The sequence below is a fragment of the Pyxicephalus adspersus genome, chromosome Z, assembly GCF_032062135.1.
Source record: "Pyxicephalus adspersus chromosome Z, UCB_Pads_2.0, whole genome shotgun sequence".
NCBI lineage: Eukaryota > Metazoa > Chordata > Amphibia > Anura > Pyxicephalidae > Pyxicephalus > Pyxicephalus adspersus.
Window position 1 is genome coordinate 25,831,278 of NC_092871.1, and position 22,255 is coordinate 25,853,532.

At 38.3% G+C, this 22,255-nt stretch overlaps 1 protein-coding gene across 7 annotated transcripts in view; it reads right to left on the reverse strand.

Moving 5' to 3' along the window:
- Positions 1–22,255, reverse strand: part of MBNL3 (muscleblind like splicing regulator 3) — a 112,684-nt gene that overhangs the window by 88,408 nt on the left and 2,021 nt on the right. The window contains exon 1 of one of the 7 annotated variants that reach the window (XM_072431465.1): positions 5,449–5,646. The exons of the other annotated variants lie outside the window; for them this stretch is intronic. The gene's annotated coding sequence lies outside the window, so the exon portion shown is untranslated. Of the gene's footprint in view, positions 1–5,448; positions 5,647–22,255 lie in introns of those variants that run through there. 7 annotated transcript variants of the gene reach the window in all.

A 22,255-nucleotide genomic window follows, 5' to 3' on the forward strand; every position in this document is an offset into this window, starting at 1 on the left:
ACTGCTGCTTCAGACTGCTGAGATTTGGTGATAGCACTATAAATGCGCTACTATGCTGTTCTCACTGCTGCTTGTTGAAAACATTAGAGAACAAGGCATGGTAAGTTAGACTATGTACACAAGTGCAATAATTGTCATTGGAAAGGACCTTTCACGACTAACGACTGCAAGATGCATGAACGAGTGCTGTACATACAGCACCGTTCTGCTCTATTCAGAGGAGAGAGTGATGGAGCAGCACCCCGCTGCGCCCTCTCCCCCTTCACTTCTATTAAGATCATTCGTGATCCATCAGCCGTGGATCCGCCAGTACACTCTTTTGGCTGATGGACGACAAGCGCTGTACACACGCCAGATTCTTGTCCAATATCGCCCCTGAGTCGATTTATCAGACGAATACCATTGCACATATGTACCTAGCCTAAGTGATGGAGACTCTCCTGCACCAATCCTTAAAGTGAACAAATTAAATAGGTGTCTTTTTGGTTTTGGCACCCTTTCACCCTGTGGCCCTCTATGGTGTAAGATGAGGCCTCAGCTGGGCTCCATGGGGTAAAACTCACAGCTTTTTACATCATTTTGAAGCAGAGTATTTCAGGAAATGTTTTATGACCCCTTGTCTCCAAGATAAAATGTAACTAGCAATTATTACTGTAATGCTAATCAACTAAAGTGCTATTATCTTTTCTGGAATGACACAGGTCTTACCCTTAGTAGACATAAAGCTGCCTCCTTATGATTATTTCTATTTCCACATTCAGCCACATGTCTAAGTTTGCTTTGGATGGAAAGTATAGTGATATTGTGTGCATTTTCTTTCTTCACCCCCCCTGCCCCCGGCCCCCCCCCTAAAAAAAAACACATTCTACTCATTTTTCAGTCTAAATATTCGATATTTATGATTTGGAGTTGGCAGGTGATGCTCCAGCTGCTTTTTAAATAAAAACTAAGTTAATTTTAACTGCTTTTCTGCAAAAATAAATAGTTGAAGCTCAAATTACACACCAAGCTGAGTCATGGCAGTGACTCATATATTCTCCTTCCTCTAATTGCTCTATATTGGTCCACTACAGTTTCTACTGGAAAATAAATAAACACACTACCCTAGAAATAAACATGTATAAATCTTAATTAAACATTTTATATAAATGCTGTGTAAAAATAATTTACATACAAAAAGTTAGAAAAAAAAATACATAATATAAAATTAAAGAGATTCTACTGATCACCTGCACACTGCAATAATCCATAGCAACTTATCAGTTACTAACCAGCAGTTTGTCAGGCTTGCTGGTAAGTGAACAAAACAAAATAATCGTTACCTGCCTTTTTTTAATTTGCCACACTGCCGAAAAACAAAATTCCAGGCAGAAAGTTTTTTTACTTTAATCTCAGAGAAATATAAAACACTGGTAGTCGATTCAGTTTCATGGTTCTGAGGCCTAGTCATCTTTAAAGGCTTTATACACCACAATGATTACAAATTGTGAATGCAAAATGTAGTATTTCAGTGCACGGCAATGCCTGGTAGTGCATTACAGCAAGTTGTAATATGCTACAATGTAGGTGTGATGGAAAGGTGAACTGGAGTGGCATTCAGAATAAAAGGTATGATGCGAGTCAAGGCTCATGTTAGGCAGCAACCTTGTGTGAACCTACAAAGCATATTCACCCATGGTGCTTTCCAATATTATTGAATTGGCTTGTGCTTTGACCATGCTGGACCACCCTTCAGTTATAGTACCTTTCCTCATTTACTGGGAGAGAAGACAGACCCATGTGGGCTTTAGGTCACCCTAGTCAGAGTTTATCCAGGTTTGGAACACTCCTCACCCTCATGTGAAATGCTGAACCAATCAACAGCATTGTCACACGTTCCTCCACAGCTGGAAGTGTTGGGTGTTTTCATGAAGGAAGAACCACACCAATGTATGCCGGGCTCATCATTCCAGAACAAACGCCCTCAGGTTTAGGTGGGGTTGGGGTAGTACTTGCAGGGAGTGCCAGTTAAGGTTACTGTGTGCACCATAAAGCATAAGCATGCATCAGTATAGTTTGACCCTCACTGTTGGGGACAGAAAAAAAGAGGCGAGGTAATGAACATTATGAGGTGAGTATGTTACTTTGCCTTGCATAATCTAAGCACATGTTTGCTTCAAGTTGGCCGCAAGTGTTATAGTCTGATTGCACAATATTTGTACAAGATGCCTAATGCAGGAACACCGAGTATATGCTATTTATATATGCTATGCTATACTTGGAAAGTACATTTTCACTTGTTTTCGCAGCTTAGTTAGGTGAACCTGCACCAAATTTAACCAAGAAATCATATGTAAACCAAGTGGTTTTTTTTTTTTTTGCAAGAAGAAAATTCACTTACTTTACCCTATTCACTAAGCTAAGTGAAAGAGTACCTTTCAAAGTGAACATCCACTAGTCTTTTAGCAAATCAACCCCACTATACTTAGGTCTACCTAAACAGCTCTTTCAACTTTCAAATCAGATAGTTCATAACACAAAGCTGTCTATAAATCTAAAACAATCACTATATAATCAAATGGGGACATGTGTGACCAGAATTACTGATCCCTCCCCTGCACTGCGCTCAAGCACTCTATAGCTATCCAAATAAAAATAATACCCCACATTAAATAACTTCAAACTGAAAGTCTTTTATACCCTTGTAGTTGGTCCCCCTCCCCAGTGTTAAGGTTAAAAGCTCATTTATTCTAGGAGATTGTGCTGCAGGAGTAAAACTTACTTACTTAGCAGCTGCCAATCCTCCCCTGCCCAGCACTCCGGTTTGTGGGCAAAGTCCTGGTGTCATCCAATACAGAGCAAGGCTTATAGACTCGCACTGACGGGAAGACATCAGCGGAAGAGACTGGAGAATGGGTCTATTGCAGTGAAGAAGAGTTCCGGCTACTGTGGGAATATGAGGGATAAGGGAAGTTTTACTCCTCTAGTATCAATCTCTAGACAAACCAGGGAGTCTGGGCTTGAGAGGGGGACTTCCCAAATATGTTTCCCTAGGTTTCAACTTTAATCATAACCTAGAACAGCTATCAAAAAAGCAAAAATGCACAGCAACCAAATATATTTTATTTCCCAGTGCAGAGTAAAGCTTTCCCCATGAGTTACTACGCATGGATCTCTTCTATAAAAGCTGCCGTTTAATCCACTTGTATTTTACCGTTCTTAGTCCTTCCACCATCCACTCCCACCCCACCCTGTCAATGTGCTAATTAATTTTTTTAAATAAAACTCTGATGTCATCATTGGGTCTCTTCTTTATGCAATGCTGGTGAGAGAGACTGGCAGGTGCTAAACATAGCTTCTTAAAAATATACCATCACCCTCAAAATTCCTTCCCAGCTCTAATGCAAAAGTGGGTGGTCAGTCTGGAGGAATGGGCAAACCTACATAGGCTGCATTTGTAGACAAACTTTCCCAGGTAATGGCCACTTGTGCCACCATGCATAGTAGAACTGAAATCCATTGACTGAAGGGAGCTGGATGATATTTTACATTAAAAAAAAGAGTTATTTTGCTGCAGTTTCTAATGCATAGTGTAAGAAAATGCAGTGAAATCACAGTAATCAATATCAGTAAAGGAAATGCCCCCAGACAACTGTGCAGTATAGAAAATTAGGCTAGAGTTTGGCTTTAGGTATTTTCCATAAACAAGATCCGAATGCACACCTGAATAAGCTCACATTTTTACCAATATAAACAGAATGAAACAGAAGAGGAAGTGAGAAAAACCACCCAGCTGTGGCCTCACAGACACACACAGCAGTGTTTCACTGAATCTCACAGTCACACTTCCTCCTGCAGAGAGGCTTCTATGACACAAAATAACAGACATGGCTTCTCCAAACACAAGATACTCTCATTAACCCTCACCTTTAATCTGATTAACCCCTTTGGCTACAAGTCTACACTGAACCAGTTAACTCTGCCAATGCCACACATGGCATGCACAACAATACAAAATATGTTTACCAGATCACAGCATTTGATGTGTCTAGCATAATTATTTCCACATTAAAAAACAGGATTGTAAAAGACAAATAGCTAGGTGCAAAGTGCAGTAACCCAAATCACCAAATCAGAATTTAAATCATCCAACACCATGCAACCAAACACTGGTTGGTTGTCTGGGGGTCACTGGACACTATTTGCACTGCATTATTTTACATTTTAAAGTTAAAATGGAATTTTTTTACATTAAATTGCATACATATGGTGGTAAATCCTTAACACACACTGACATACTGTGCGTTTATATGCACGTTCTTCTTTTGCCAAAGAGACAGACTTTATAACCATGCACATATATCTGTATGGATTCTAAACAAAGATAAAGGCAGCACATACACTGAGCACATGTTACTATTTACACATAAGTGCCTGACATATGCCAAGCAGTGAATGTGCTTTTAATTATAGTAGTAATGAAGCCCTAGCTGTAGAATTTACATATACAGTGCGTGGATGTATAGCAATTTGAATGCAAATGATCTCATACTCATCCAGTGATATTCTGCATTTCTAGTAAACCTGCATAGAATGCAGAATGGTGCATGAAATTATCCTTGTAATAAAAAGGTACCTATAACAAAAAAAAAAAAAAAGAGGATGTATTTCTTAAAGGAGAACCCCTCTCCAAAATTCTGAGAGCAGGTAGGTAGTGAAGGCTGACGTTTTCATATCAGTGTGCTTCTATTGCTGGTGTTGGACACCATCTGCTTCAGTTTCCAGTCCTCAGTCCCTTTGCCCTTGGCTGACTGCACACACTTTACCAATCATTTCCTATATTCCAATATTCCTGTGCTTCTAATTTAAGATATTTATGTCGACAAATGCATCAATGTAAAACGTCATAGTAACAGTAATAATAAGAATACCGATTTTCCTTTTGCCAAACATGTCACTATGTTCTGGTTGTGAAAACATCATCTCTTCCAGTTGTGGCATCATACAACTTCCTACACTTTGCACAAGTGGCTCGGATCTATCTTGGAAGGTAAGTACAATTTGACGTAAACTTTACAGACTGCGCAAGGTGATTGCAATGTGCGTGGGTGGCTTTAGCGTCACATATATTTCCCATAGACCTCGAGGGATTGGAAACTGGATTAACAGGGCTGGACTCAAAGCTGCTTGTCACAAGACATCAAAATGGGATTTTAGAAGAAAGTACAGAAATGAGCGATATTAATACATCGCAAATTTCACCCAAATAGTTCTCAGCAGAGCTACACCGGAGTCCAAGCAGGACACATTTTCTTAAAGCGCTCTTTGTTAAAGGTGAGGTCTGGCCAGCCCACAGGAGTGCACACACCCACCCAGACGCACACTTTTCTCCGAACACATGTACTTTCACCTAAAAATATCATATATACGCTCAGCTCGGAGGCACAAAAGCTCTCCATTGCTACACACCTGGCAGATTGTCTTGTAAAGTGATCCTGTACTTCATTCTCTTTCCCATCTGAGATCCTTTTACGAGCCAAGGCAGCATTTTCCTGGGATTAGCAAGTGCGGAGACGATCGACCATCTTCTCAGCCTTTTCTGTAGCCGATGACTCCGTAAAAGCCAAAACGAAGAGCCTGCACGAGGCTCTGCTGGTCCAAGAAGGAGAAAATACGTAAAGCAGTCAGGAAATCAGTCAGAAGTGCCGCCAAAATGTGAGCTCTTTCTAAAGAAAGGCCCTCCCTTGTACAGGCTGCCAATCACACATGGGTCACGAGGCTATTTGCACAGACTGAATAGAGTTCCTATTGACAAGGCTTATGTCTGCAGCATGCTACCCTCAGCAAAGCTTTCAAGAACATATCAAGTTACACACTCTCTCCCTCTCCTTCTACATTTAGGGACAGCCATAAAATACAATCTTTCCCAGAATACATTTTTAGGCTCTGTGGAAATAAATTGCTACAAGTGACCTGTGTTTATACAAGACACAGCAATGCAGAACAGGAGAGCTCTATGCATGTTAGCACTGCAGTTACAGAATTCTATAAAGCTACATTGTAACAGTTTAGTAATAGTGAGTGCTAAAGCACAATGTACAAGGATTGGACACATAAATAACTATGGTTTGTTTTAGCACTCAGCCAGCTTTCATGAAACCTTTTAGGCTTATTCCCTAGCACCCAATTTTAGAACTTGAGAGAAAAGGATTTGTGGTGCTTGTGCACTGCACAGAACCACCATGACAGTAAATGTGTACAAGGCTACAATGTAATGAATATTGAAGGTAGCCTTAACAAGCATGGTTTAAGTCTGAGCTAAACAAATATTGTCTAAAACAAATACAATAGATGGGTATATGCCTACAGGACTCCAGGAATCCCCTGGGAATTTTTATATAAAAACAAACAAGAATGTTTTTTTTGCTCAAAGTTAAGATTGGGTAGAGTCTGAGCCTACTAGTATTTACACAATAAGTATAAATAATATATACGTACACATATGCCACAGCGTAACTGATCAGTGGAAGTGACCTCAACTAAATCATACCTGATCACAACTGATCTCCTGCATGTGCAAAAGGGGCATTTTTTCACATGCATGCGCAGCGGGCTACGTCACCCCATCTCCCACCTGCGCAGTGCCAGATTAAGTGACGTGGCAAGAAGACTAGAAAATAAGAATAAAGATGGTGGTGCTCAATGCTGACGAAGTAGAATTCCAGGATGACACAGGGCCAGATTGGGGGAAGGTCCAGCACCATTGGGGGAATCTGCAGCATTATAGCGATTTTTTTATTTTCACTTTAGTTCCCCTTTAACAGTTATCACACTATCCCCTTTTAATGATGTTACCACCAGAACCTGCCCCAGATCCATTCCTCTTTTCTACATAAGGGTTTTTTGTTGTTTTGGAAGTACCTGTGTTATACAGCTGTGGCTGAAGTTCAGTCAATGTCTAAATGACATAAACGAAAAGTTGATTTAAATGATTTAATAATTGTCCCTCTACCTTTACATCAGGGCCATTTGTATTCTGTTCTATCATGTTTGGTTTTACCTGGTTGTGTACCCTATGAATAAATAAAAGCTACATTAAGCAAAGACTAGAAAGGCATTATGTCACATATTTTATCATCCACATGTTTGTGACTTCCATCGATATTATTTGGCTAACACTGTAAAGGCTGACTTGTACGATTTTATTAGGAAGGGAAGTATGGAAAGCCTTCTACTAACATAAATGACATATATGGGCCTATATATAAAACAGTGAATCTGACATTCACTGAAACGTTCCCTGTTTGGGAATTTTGGGAATTTTACAGCTGCATGTGTTTCAGCAATATATAGCAGTAATGGACCACCAGGGAATGTTTCAGTGAATGTCAGGTGCACTGCTTTATAAATAGACCCCATAGAGTTCCTTATTTCAGATTAGCAGAGGTGACGTTGTATGGCTCAGGGAAATAACATCAATCCCCAGCACAAACATGGACTTCAGTTATTCCAATGCCTAACCAGCAAGAAGCATATGTGTATATAGGTTTAGGTAAGATAAAACAAAATAAAAGATTGCATGCATTAAATAAAAATAGTAGAATCTTTGTGGAAAACTTTGCAAACAGTAACTGAAAAAAACTTCCATATTGAGAAAGAGACCAACTGACCGAAAAATTCCTTTTTATGTGACTCATTTCCTCCGAAACAGATGGAGAGCAGGTCTCCTGCACATCTCTATTAGGCTTGAATGATTAGGGCCGGATTCTAAGGTCTATAGAAGTGAAAAATTAAAGTAAAAGTAAAGGTGTTGCCATACAATCCGATCCTAGCTACCAATGAAGCTAGCTTTGAAACAGAGCTCACACTGAGTTCTTTCTTGGGGTTTCAGCACATAAACAGAGAAGTGGTGAGGCACAGCGAAGATATTATTTGGGAAATGTGTGGATAATAAAGAGAACCTGTCATTTTGACTATTCAGTGATTCACAGTAAACTTATTTTTTTTAGCTGCAATGCAGACAGTCAGTACTGTTTCCTTACACAAATCAAATGAAACAATTTGTCCTGTTCTTAGTAAGAGTTTAGAAGGAAAAAATTCCACTAAGTTTAAGGCATGAGATTTATTTTTCGGGTAAGGCTACGTACACACGCGTAATTATTATCGTTGGAAAATAAACGATTACCAACCGATTATTTTGAACTATCGTATTGTGCACAATTCTGTACATGCTGAAAATATATGATCGTTCAAATATAATCCACTAGATACGATCGTTTGATGCAGGAAGTGATGTGTACAGAACAATCCACGATCACTGAGCGACCGTACACACAATGGATGGCAAACTGAGTCGCCCAATCAGATCCGCAGGGATGGTTGTTCGTTTCCAGCGACATTCTTCGTTCATCAGGGTCGTTGTGCACTTTTCTTGTTAAAAATTATCGGACGATTGGTGGTTAGTCGTTCGTTTCCAACGATGATTATTGCACATGTGTACGTAGCCTGAGCAATGAGTTGGCAACCAAAACAAATGCACCAGATTTATAGTGCCTAAAAATAACATATAACATGATGCATAGCACTGAACTGACCAATGATGTGCATTGTGCATTATACAGCAATACATACAAATAAAAGGCACATTTAAAGGCACATTGACAGGCTCTTGTGAGATATTTGAGCAGAGTTACAGTATTATGTAACTTGTTCACTGAAGACCTGCAATCCCTCAGCCTCAAGAGTAATTTTCCTTCCTAAAACAAACACAAAAACAATGTGTCTTTTCTTACACACATTACATCACTGATCAAATGACACACTTGACAGCAAACAGGGAAATTCTTTATTATGGAGGGTCCGCACCGATTTGAAAAGGAAAGTCATTATCATGGAAACCTTTGCAAGCATTTATCTTCATATAGTAATGACATTTTAACTCTGCACACATTACCGTACCACATGGCAACCTGAGTACCCCAATGCAGGCATGCACTGCAATCACTGCATGTAGTACATTAACATTTTATATTGTGCTGCTTAGGAGTAGACAACCCATTCATATGAACCTATCAGAGCACAACACTCATCAATGTGCACATGCAGATGTGGACAGAGTCTTTAGGACCGACAATAGATAGCAATGGATTTAACCATGTAATATCTTTGTCTCCTGCTAAAGATCTATCCTTCTTGCTGCAAGAAAAGTCCCAACCTTCTGCTGAAATCTTCAATGCAAACATTAATGGTTTGGGATCAATCACTTCTTTTTTTTACTATATCTATAAATTTATATATTTTTTTAATAGATAGATCCACAAACACACCAATTCTACAGGATTCCCAGAGCACTATGGGCCAGATATATACTGCAGATGAGACTACAGTAATTTCCTTCAGACACGTTTTCTGTCAAACTTATCAGTCCAAAAATGAACGATTCACAGAGTTCTGTGTGTAAATGTTACCTCGTGAAATGAATTTACTTTTTTACTGTTTAATCAGGTCAGAACCCAGTGTTCTCCCCAGACCCATTTAGCTGGGTGCACCACCTGGCACTTTTCAGTAACCATCCGGCTGTTTTTTGGTAGTTACTGAAAAGTTCAGCCGCAATATAGGGGCTGCCATCCGCCTACAATTTCTTCCCACCCGGCTTAAAAAGAATTCTGGGTTCAACACTGGAACTTCTAACAACCCTAACAGCTTACAGGGGGTTCATTGTAGAGGATAGAGAGCTAATGATATTCTGTGGCAGCCATCATCTTTATACCAACAGCTCCACTATAGACACATGCTCCCTTATTCTAGGGGTGGTTACAGCTAGACTCAAAGCATGTTTTTTGGAAAGAAAGAATTAGAACCTGTCAAATATGTATTGCTTTTCTGTTATAGTTTTGCTGTCTAAAAATGTTATATTTGTGTTCCATCCAATTGCCTGATAAGGGTGATTTCTGTTGCCTGTCTTGTTATGTGTGTGTTTTTTTGTTGTTTATGTTTGTTTATTCTTTTTGAAAAATTGTTAAAACTTCAATAAAAAGATTGAAATACAAATATGTATTGTAAACTATGTCTTAGATTCCTATTAGTTTTTTATGTGTTCTAAAGAACAGAAAATGTGGGGAATTTCCTCCCACTGGCCAATAAAACATTATCTAGTAGAACATCAGTCTACGGAGATGATTTTGTGTACAGATGATCCTGGTCAAAGTTGGAATGGAGGCCATATCTTCTTATTGAGAACCAGCATTTCACCCGATGGAAAACCAGACCAAGTTATCAGACAGCAAATAAAACTCAACAGAAATTTTAAATCATCCTTGTTATGTTAAAAACAAAAGGGGCAGCATTGGATGCATTTGAAATGTAGGCAGATACTGAGTTACAGAATATTTATAACTTGGGTATGTCAGTAATTAAAACCTTAGCTGGTATAGAGAATGCCCATATACTTCACACAACTGGCACAGATCATGCAAAGCACTGGAGAACATGTTTAACCTCAAAGAAATTTGTCAGCTCACATCACCAGCACCTGTCTGGCTCTGAATGCTGACAGGCAAAGCACTGTACAGGCTCCTGTCCCGGGATTCTTCATACAAGAAATGGAGACCATTTAGCTTCTGCTATAGGACCTGATTTACTAAAGCTCTCCAAGGCTGGAGAAGATACACTTTCATCAGTAAAGCTGGGTCATCCAGCAAACCTGTAATGGACCCTATCCAGGAATCAAAACATTTGCTAACAAGAAATCCATTACAGGTTTGCTGGATCACCCAGCTTCACTGATGAAAGTGTATCTTTTCCAGCCTTGGAGACCTTTAATAAATCAGCCCCATAGACACTAGTATTAAAAAGGAACTAGGGCTATGAACCCTGCACATGCACTGTCTTTCCCTACCTAAAATAATCACATCACGAAAAAAAAAAAACACTTGCAGTCTTCAGGCTTCACATCCCAGTTGCAGCAACAATGGGCAAGGCATTTCTCCTGGATTTGACGGATTCCTCTAGGCTCAGAGGAAATGAGTAGAACAATGCTGGCAGTCCCAGGAAGCTAAATATTTATTAGTACACCATTAAATGTATTATTTACACAACTAATATTAACACAAGTACCTACATTTACCTTGATTTCAGCCTCTTGCAATCATCTAAAGAGAAGCACTTAAACCAGGATAGGAAGAAGCAACAGTACGAGCCAGGGAGAAGTGAGCATTCAAATGCAATGACAAGAAGCAACCTGACGGGAGAACAGAAGGATAACGTTCCTTCACTCTGCTGTTGCTCCTTTACTTGCCAATCAGCAGCTTGGCGTGTAAAGATGACTCCTCTGCTATCCTTAACTGCATCAAATGACCTGTTGTCATCTACATGGCTGTCCTGTTGGAGTTTTGTGACAAAATGGACAGAATGCAATTTATTTGGCAGCCCCCATAGATTTATTTTCACTAGCACATTAATATTTTCCTGGAGTTTGGCTTTATCCATAGTTATTTTTATTCTCTTGTCTGACTCCTGTGCTGAAATTTGCATGCTGAGAATTCTGGTTCAACCACAGCTGGATCAGCACATTATTGCTGAATCTGTTTTAACCTCGCTCTCATCAAAATAAATTCACTGAAATATGTATGCGTGCAAGCACATCAGATGAAAGTAATAGCTTGAACGTCCTGATACTGCTTTGCACATGCACTTCTTGCAGTTAAATGACTACAAAATGTATGCTCATCTCTTATGCAAAGATAAGTCGGCATTTAAAAGTGTAGATCTAAGGATAATTTGCAGGATTTGAGAGCCTGTCAAACAGACTCCTTCAGAAAGATATCAAAGAGGCACATTTGTGTACGCTTCAATGCTCTATCATTGTTCAAAAATATAACATACGGTATATGGAAAAAACTTTACGGTAAGCTTTTTCACATTGCAGACTTATTGTTTTTTATTGTGTATAGTAATGAGAAACCATCCCTCTGCATTGCTCATTGTCACAGAAACAGACAAGCTCCTTTTAAACCAATGACATATTGCTTATAGCAAATGCAAAAATCACCCGCTCAAACACAAAAAAAAGAACAAGAAAACAGAACTGCAACTTTATTAGTTTTTAGATGCAGCTTGCATGTGTTTTTTTTTTTTTTGGGGGGGGGGCAGGGGGGATTTTCTGTTATTTCAACATTTCGACCTAGCCAGAAACAAATGTTTTGTCCTAGGGTGACAATGCTCCCTCATTGTGCTATATCTATGGAGCTGTTTTGTTACGCTAGGATGGGACTGGGCACTAAAATAAATTATTTATTTGGTAAATTTATGCTCAGAGTTCAGCCTTTATTTCTTGCCAATGATAAATACCAGCTATATTGTATGGACAAAACCCATCTATGGGTAAGATTTTAACTGAGGTTTTAACTGAGGCTTGCCTTCACACTATATTAATGTGTGATATAGTTCTATAGCTTTGTTTCTTTAGGAGATGAGAAATCATATAAAGAGCACCAGACCAAAAATGAGTCTATATTCATTTAACAAATGTTATACAGCTAGCATTTAAAAAATCTGCACTTTCCTTATTTATCAGGGCTAAATGTGTATTTAAAGATTCAAATTGAGTTGTGAAAAAAATTTAAAAGGGAATATTTGAGATTTAGAAGCAGTAAACAATTTGTTCAACTCATTATGCTACTTTGATTACGCTGAAGCTCTGATAAAAAGGAATTATTTGGACCCCAAAATGCATTAGTCATTAAATTCAATCACCTGATGAACAGTTTTCTTTAGGCTTTTTGTAGTCTGGTACAATATGCAATTTCTCATCATTTACATTTGTCACCTAGGGACATCTTGTTTAGTTTGATTTGGTTTGGCAAGAGCAGCCTGACCATTGGACTGACTACAAGCAACATTTTACCATAGATAACCATGGTTACCGGAGGCTTTCTGAGATTTTGAGATTTGTATCTCAGTCCATGAGATTTCCCCTATTTTTAACCAAGTACCGTGTTTCCCCGAAAATAAGAACTACCCCGAAAATAAGACCTAGCACTTTTCCCCCAACCTGCCCTAATATAAGACCTACCCCGAAAATAAGACCTAGTAGAAAAAGAAAAAAAAAATACTCACCGAGCGGGAGACAGCGGGAGACAGCGGGCGTACACACTCCGGAGCCGCACAAGCCGATGCTTGCCTTGTAGTTCCGGCTCCTGTCACAGGCGGAGTGATATTACATGCACTTCGCCTGTCAGAAGCCAGGAACTCGGCTCGCGTCTTCTGATAAGGTAAGTTTTTTTTTTTATTTTAACCAGCACAGTTACGGTATAAAAAAAAAATAAATAAATAAAAATGTGAGCAATCATTGCCCCAGCCACATTTTGTGCTGATTTTAGGTTTGTAAGGACAAGCTGGCTGATTTAATACAGTAACAGTGCAAGAAGAAAAATGCTGAATTCAGTAACCAATACCGGTAGCAATGAATCAATGAAGAGTTTAATTTAGAATTGGGTCACCATATAAAACTCTCAAATGTACATTGTTCTACATGAATATGGTAAGTGTTTTTTTTTTCATAAAAAAAGTATATAAGACCTACCCTGAAAATAAGACCTAGTGTGTTTTTGGAAGCCCAAAAAAATATAAGACAGTGTCTTATTTTCGGGGAAACACGGTATGAGTAGAATTTGTAAAAGGAATACAGACACTTAGAGGTTGTAACCCTTTCCCAGGCTGCTAAACAATGTGGTACAGGTTACTGGCTACTTCGTTCTCTAAATGTTTAAATAGAGGCCAAACCCTCAAATGGTAAACAGATAAAGAAATAAAGAGAATATTTACAAGACATTTGATAGTGTGATAACACTTCATCCACAGTAGAGGAAATACACCAATCTGTATGTCCACCACAACCCTTTAATATTCTTGGATCCCTCATCTTATAGTAATTATCTATTCTTTTGTAAAATGTATAGCTGTATGAGTTTACATTGTATGCTTTTTTGGATTAGTTTGCTTGATAGTCTCATCTTCCCCTGAGGAAGCCTAACTGTTGAAACGCGTCGGACCCTGAGACCAATTTTACTATATTGTTTACCCCTCTATTTTCCTGTCTGGAACCAACTGACATTTATGATATGTAGGAGGAATTTGTTTAGCACTATGTCCTATCAACCCCACTGGAATATCAACCCCACTGGAAGCTATGGGGTTAGGACTACACGTATGTGTGAACATTTTTGTTTATTTTACGAACTGTAAATTACTCATTATTATAATTCTTTGACAAGAAAAACCATACTACGACTATTGTCCTTATTTATTTTTTTAACTAAACAATGTGCTTTCATTACGATCGGTCTCCTACCTTACTTCTTGTCCTAGTGAGCAACTCCAGAAAAATAAAGGAGGGGAAAAAAACAATCAACAGGAACCAGGACTACAGGGCTTTGTGTTCTACACAGTTCTGTGGCAACTGCCACAGGGTGACAATACTCACTACTTGCACTATATCTATAGAGCAGAAGCTCTGTTATCCTAGGAAAGGAAGTGTATTAGGACTACTGAACACCCCACCCTACTCATCTCCATAGCATGGACATGTTCCAAAGTCTAGATTGGCTGTATTGATGGCTCTTTCTTTTACAACAGTAGTTTCTTTTAAATATCCTTGATGCTGCTTGGAATCTATCAGGCAAACCTATAATTAGAACGTGAAAAGTTACTAGGCATACTAGAAACTTTAGGCTCTCTTCTCCCATCTGTATGCAATTTCAGTATCTGTAATTGCAGTCTAATAGCTGGGCATGAATTTGCAAATTGGCTGTTCATGTAGTCACACCACAGCATACGGGAATACAACCAGACAACTAGGTACAATTCAGACAACCTAGTTAAAAGGAGAAGCTGGTGTACTCTAATTTAAATACACCAAATATAACATTTAAAAAAATGTAGTTAATTATTTTAAGTGACCTAAATTCAGCTACCGAGACATGTTATAAAATTATCCACTGAATATAGTACTAGGCAATCAGACAACATAAGGCAAGTATAAGGCAATCAGACAACATTCCTTTCTTAACAAAGATAAAAAGCCTAATTTACTAAATTATTTAGGAGTGCTAGCACAAGAATATATGTGCAAATTCAATTCAACTATCCAATTAAGTGAAGAGAAAATCCCTGTTTTTTTTTACCGCCACATGATTGGATAACTAAAGTGGATCTCACATATTTTACTGTATGAACATTCTCAAAACTCCTAGTAAGTCAGTCTTAAAGTCTTACTTTTTCTGTTAAGGCACAAACACGGTGCAGCCTTAATAAACATATTTGTTCATACGCAATGCTCGACCCAGAAATTTTTTCAAGCTGGGTGGGAAGAAATTGTAGGCGGGTGGTGGCTCCTGTATTGTAACCCAACTCATCAGTAACCACCCAAAAATAGTCAAGTGGTTACTGAAAAGTGAGAACACTGATATGTGGTAGGAATATATGGCCGTCACCATGTGCACATCTCAAATATTATATATGATTGCACTTGGCCTGGGGATGATGATGATAATGATTCTCTTTGGGGTAAACCTGAAGACATTTAAAGCCTAGATCAGCTTTAAAACATGGGAAAACCCGGGAAAAAATCTTTATTGCAATATTTATTATATGACCAATTTATTGTACATTAGCCTTGTAGACAATGAGATGAATACCTCTTATAATGTTGGCCAGAGGGAAGAATGCCACAGATATCCAAATAGATCAATGGAGTCAGTAGTAACTGACCTGAGAGGCACGAATTGCTCATTGCTCAGGGAACCCCTAGCAACCCCTTGGGTAAACTTGGTTGAGAAACACTGATCTCATCCATTGCCAATCTTCAATAGATGTACTGTCTTTCTGCGCCCCATTGATCATTTAATTGAAACAAAAATTTTGTTTTTTGATGAACTTCTACATATTGAGGAGTACTTTTTTTTTTACCATATGAGATCCTTGCTTACTTTTCAGTGATTGGCTATGGTATAGCATCAATCTCTGCAAAGGAAAACAGAAATACTTACCTATACTATTGCCTGCATCACTGAACCCTGCTGAGCTGTAGAACTAATCTTTCGGAAACTGACACTTCCAAAAGTGGTAAACAATATGAAGCAATAAAAACAGGTATGGATTAAAGCAAAAGGGGTCTCTAGGTAAGGCAGCAGCTTTGGTCCTCAGTTTCTTAATGGACAAGGATAAAGTTTGCAATAGGCACAGACTGGATAATCTACATTAGCATGGCCCATCAAATCAGACATCTGCCAATAAATGTATCCTCCCTTGTAAAGTGACAGACATGAGCACAGCTTTGGCCAGTTGTACTATTTCCTATGTTTACTACAGGAGAATAAAGATTGTAGCTGTGCCCCCTCCAGACCCACCTGCCCGCGTTGCCTTGCAGACAATCCATTGTTGGGGCAGAATGTAAATGTCTTGTGTGTGTGATCGAGGTGGGACTGCATAAAACAATTGGATATGTGAAATCTTCTTTTAATGTGTTTGCTCTTATATTATGGTCATAAAACAGGATCCATGAAGCTGCTTCTTGCAGCTTATGTCTCTGTGGCTAGCACATCAGACAGGTCTAACTAACCCTGCCAAGTGCTACAAGACATTTGATAGTGTGAGTAAGAGTGGGTGACTGGTTCACTCTAATTACAGGATTAAATGACAGGTTCAACATGTAGTGTAATTGACTCTAGCCTGATATGTAATCTGATCCTTAACCATTGCTTATCTACAATTTAATGCTACACAAAGCACTTCAGATCAAATCTTCATTACCATGACCATACCATACCATGGGACTTTCCAGCATCTTTCATTTAATACTTTTTTATGCACCTCTATGTACATCCCAACACTTTTTAGATGTATGTTGAGGGATTCTTTATATTAAATAAAGCAAAACTACCATCCAACTTTCACTTTTCACTGTGCCATTGTAGCCTCAAGCCAAGACAGGTGGGACCCAGGATTGTCTCCTCCCCAATGACAATTCTATTCTAATCTTTGGACCTTCTTTTTTACAGCTCAGGGTAATTCTGAGGCCACCATACTGTTTAAATTTCTACCTATTTTAAGCATTAGAAATGTTCAAACTTTCTGTCTTCCCTAACTTTAGGCCACAAGTATAAGACAAATTATGTCCTGATCCAGGTAATTATTTTTGGGACACATTTGAATTGGAGATACCATAATTTACTGATATTAAGATGATAGAAGTTAAAATAAATTAGCAGTTGCTTTGGGACAAATTATTTTTCTTCCTTATAAATGGACCCCAATTTGATTTTGCTTACTGCCTCCGTCATAACTATATCGAACATCAATGCTGAGCGAGAAAAGTCTCCAATTTTGTCAAGGGAATGAAAGAAGGGTCAAAAACAAATAATGGGGAGTCAAAGACAAGAAGTCACAACTAAACACTTTTGAAAAAAAAAGTAGGCTTTCTAAAATGATGCTGTGGTTTTATTATGTAGCTGTTGAAGATACAAAATAGTGCTTAGTGGGTATGCCATGGTCTATATTTAAATTCTTACAACTGTGACCTTGGAGGAGGTCAGAACATCACTTGGCCTCTGGGCTTAACATAGGGTTCAAAGTTGAACAGGCTGCGAACAGGCAACAAACTACACACAGATTAAGTATAATGCTGGAGGAAAGACACCATGGAGCAAATGGATTTAACAAAGTGACAAAGACTCTGTGTCAAATGTCAAGTGTTGCAGTCGTCAAAAACCTGTCATGTATTGAAAGGTACGTGAATTCAGCTGTGGTTCATCTAGGATCTGGGACAATGAGATAATCACTCGGCACTGATGCATTAGCGCATTTCTTTTCTAGGATAGGCATTGCTACTATGTTCTTTATGAGAAGCCCTGTGGTGAATAAGACCAAAGAAAGCAAAGGCTAAAGGAAAAAAGTTTAACTACGTGTGGAAATCTAGTCTACATATACAAGCTAATTTACCAGCACAGCTTACATTGTGTGTATATATATATATATATATATATATACACATATTATATATACACACACACCCATTGTTTTAAATTCTGCTCAGCTGCATTTTAGACAGCAAAATTTAATAATGCAAAGTGCAAATTATGCTGACATAACTCTCTTATTACAATTAAGAAGCAGCAATGAAAGACATGTTCTCTCTGCTTGCCTCTCTTATAAACATATTAGACCAACAGTGATGTGCCATTTCTTAGACCTAAGATGTTAGGGTCATTAAAAAAGCAGTGAGCGCCATAATAAGGGATGAATTACCATCCAGAAATGGCAATGCTATCACTGGGCACATTTTTGGTTACTTCTCTCTGGTGTCCTGGGCAGAGGCAAAGCTAAAGATTGTTCATGCTCACAGCAGAGTAGAATGGACAGAGGGAAATAGGCTTTGGGCCTTGTAACAAGACAGTTACGTTTGCTACCCTAAGGAAAGATGGGACATAAGCAATGCTGGAAGAAGAGTTCAGGAGAAGCAATGGTGGAGATGAGATGCAAATATGGGCAGTGATGGTAATGAGATGCAAAACATAGAGATTGGGTGCAGAAGTGTGCATAGAAAAATTTTGCAGATGATGGGGTGTAGGGGAAGTAATAGAGGAGCGGTGGAGAAAAAAGGTGCAGAGGCAAGCAGTGGTGAAAGGATTTGTGCATGGGTGGATGCAGAATTGAGAAGTGGTGTACAAGAGATGTGGTGGTGAGCAATAAGGAAAATTAGTACGGTCTGAAAAGGGGAAGAGGTGGTAAAACCAATATAAAGGAGAATTGTCCTTCCTGAGGGAACCGTTACATAGTGCTTAACACTGAAATTCTTGTATCCTTTGCTGTACACCTTTTACTTTTAGATTTCACTTTAAGATTCAATTTTCTATTTACCTATGGCTACAGTTTGTGAATGAACCTAAATCTCTAAACACAGTTCTCCTAAGTTCAGACGAAGGATTTACACCCAAGAAACCTATGGAAGTTCACTTACAGTCCAGCTAAAGCTGATCAGAGTAGTCTACCCATTAAGGTCCCCAAAACCTGGTCTGTGTGTGAGATTCTGTCTTCCAGGTCTAAAGTTGGAGCCCTGCCACAGGCTTCTGCAATACACTCACTCATATATGGGTAGCAATGAGTGTCTGCAACAGCACCAATGTCAATGCTACTAGCCACCACATCTTTACTGAGTAATGGTCATATCAAAAGCAAAAAGGATGCAACCTCCATATAAAATGAGTACAAAAGAAATTAAAGTGTCCTTTATATGATAAATATAATATGCCATGAAAAACCATGCGGCAGCATTTCTAGGTGGAGTCACAAAAAAAAGCCAACTTTCTCACCAGACTTGATGTCTGCAGACATGGAGATGCATCTTTAGTGTGTGACAAGTCTGAATGCTGGATCTCAGATAACAACATTTGGCCAAGCGGAGAGCAGATTGCAGTGATTTCTCAATATCTGTCACATCACTTTCTCTGTATATGAATCACTTCCACAGCAGTAACCTTCAGAGTCTAAGTGAAACCCTCACCTTGAGCCAGTCACGCCATATATTGCCCTGGTAAATTCACAGCTGATCTGAAAAGCAAGCAGCTGGGATTCTGCTGCCATGTGGCAAAACTACCAGGTATAAGAAAAAGAAAATAGAAAACTTCAAAACCCAATAGGAAACCCTAGATTTAATAAAAAAAAATGTTTACCATGTCAATAGTTTAGACATATTTATAAGCTGGAGGATCATATATAAAGCTTCCACTTTATATCGCCTACTTAGAAAGAGGTGTGGCTTTTGTATTTCAAAGATGGGAGAGCTAACAATAAATATCAAACAACTATTACAATATACTAGAATGCAATTTGTAAAAATAAAAATGTATGATAATGGTAATATTTTAAGATACAGAATGTAACATTTTATTTAGGGTCTAACCCCAACCCTTACAACAATATATTCCATGTTCTTTTGCTATAACAAACATATTCATGCCATATGTTATGGAACATATCGAACATGGAGAATATATTAATATAATGTATAGATTTATCCTATATTCTGTATCCTATCAGTGTGAATTATATAGAAAAGGATAGGGTTTTCACAAATATGAGAAGAATATAACATTCTGCAATATGACAGTTGTGATGCAACAAAACAGACGAGGCTGCAGGGTGATTATAAAGAAAACCACACGCTTCCAGTGATTCAGCAAGATAGAAATGTTTTCCTAAATTTAATACCTAAACGGACAATTGGAAAATATACCCAAAAAATATATTACATTCTATTAACCTCAGTGAAATAGTCCGCACTGCGTTTAACGTTTTATAAGAGTAAAGATTAAAATGAGACAGTGAACTCTTCCCAAGCAATAGTATAAACCAGCCAAACTTTGCTCATGCTTTTCCACTACTAAACCATAACTAATATGTTCACTACAAAAGGTTTTCCCATAAAAGCAAGATAGAAGTGATAGAAAATATATCAGAATAAAAGTTACTGGAAAATCTGGAAATTAAATAAACGACATATCCACATGCAGCGACCCGTTTAGTAGACATGGGACTACATACTTTTTTATTTTATTTGTAATTCTAATAAATCACCTTTAAATATCTAACAGACTCAGCCACATCAGCAAAACATTACAGCAAAGTGATTAAATCACAAACGTTAAGAGAAGACACTTTATACCATTCATATAATTATTCTAAATATGCTATAATAACTTACTGCAAAAAGACATCACTTTAGACTTTTGAAAAGCTCATAAAGGAACCGATTCTGATCAGATGTGACATGACACCTCCACACCTGCAGAGGTCTGCACCAGCAAAGCTCTGCAACACACAGCCCAGTAATAACCTCCAAGGGTTAATTCAATGCAAGCTTCACCTTATCCAGGATCCCATTCTTTGTTTCCAGGCAGAATACAGTGCAGATGTGAGAGTAGACACACTGCGCATGCACCATCAAACTATGCATAAAATTGAAGGGGGGGGGAAGAAAAATTCTCTGTAAAGTAATCAGGGATGTACTTTCTGCAGATCTAATGAAATGACTTAACTCTTTGTGGCATGGTGTCACAACTAAAGGTTTGCATTGAGACAGATTTAACTCCTTGCTGCCAAATGACTCAATGGAGTTCAATGCACTGCACATGCAGAAGATGATAGCGAGGAGTTAAATCTTTACCAAGCCATTAGAATTGCACGTGTAGCCCCAGAGATCAACTTCTGTACAGGAAAGAAAAGCAGGTTCCAGTGTTGGACAAATGGAGGATAATGACAGGGGATAGATAGATAGATAGATAGATAGATAGATAGATAGATAGATAGATAGATAGATAGATAGATAGATAGATTTCCTATATATCTATCCACTCCAACTTCTGTCTATAGATAGAAATGAGCATATGGCTTGTATAGTAGTACTGCAGTTGAATCTTTGTACTTAGAAATGAGTTGGGATATATGGATACTTCTATAGAAGTGAATAGATAATCCAATAATACTTATGTTTAATCTATGTACTTGGATATCTATCCATCCATCACAACCTTTTTCTATAGAAGTAAATGAGAATATGGATTATGCTGTAATACTGCGATTGCATATAGAAGTGTATAAGCATATGGGCTTACATTAACATTGCAATCATATCTTATGTACTTGGATATCTATCCCAACTTCTTTCTATGCAAGTATATGGCTCTTACATATGACTGCAGCTGTAACTATGTCCTTCGATATCTATCCATCCCAACTTCTTTCCATGTAAGTCTAGCTTATATGGCTCTTACATATGGTTGCAGTTGTAGCTTTGTCCTTGGATATCTTATCCATCACAACTTCTGTCTACAGAAGTATATGACGATATGGAATATACGGCAGTGCTGTGGTTATATCTGTGTGCACGGATGCCGATCTGTCTATGTCTATAGATATAATTGTAATATTACTGTAAAATCCATATGGTCATAGGCAGAAGTTGGGATGGGTGGACGTCCAAGGACATAGCTAAAACTGCAGTCATATGTATGAGCAATACACTCATATACTTGGATGGATGGATAGATAGATAGATAGATAGATAGATCCAGGGACATGGATATGGTTGCAATATTACTGTAAGCCCATATGCATGGAAAGAAGTTGGGATGGATCGATATCCAAGTACATAGATACAACCACAGTATGTATAAGACATATGGCCATTTACTCCTATAGAAAGAAGTTAGGATGGATGGAT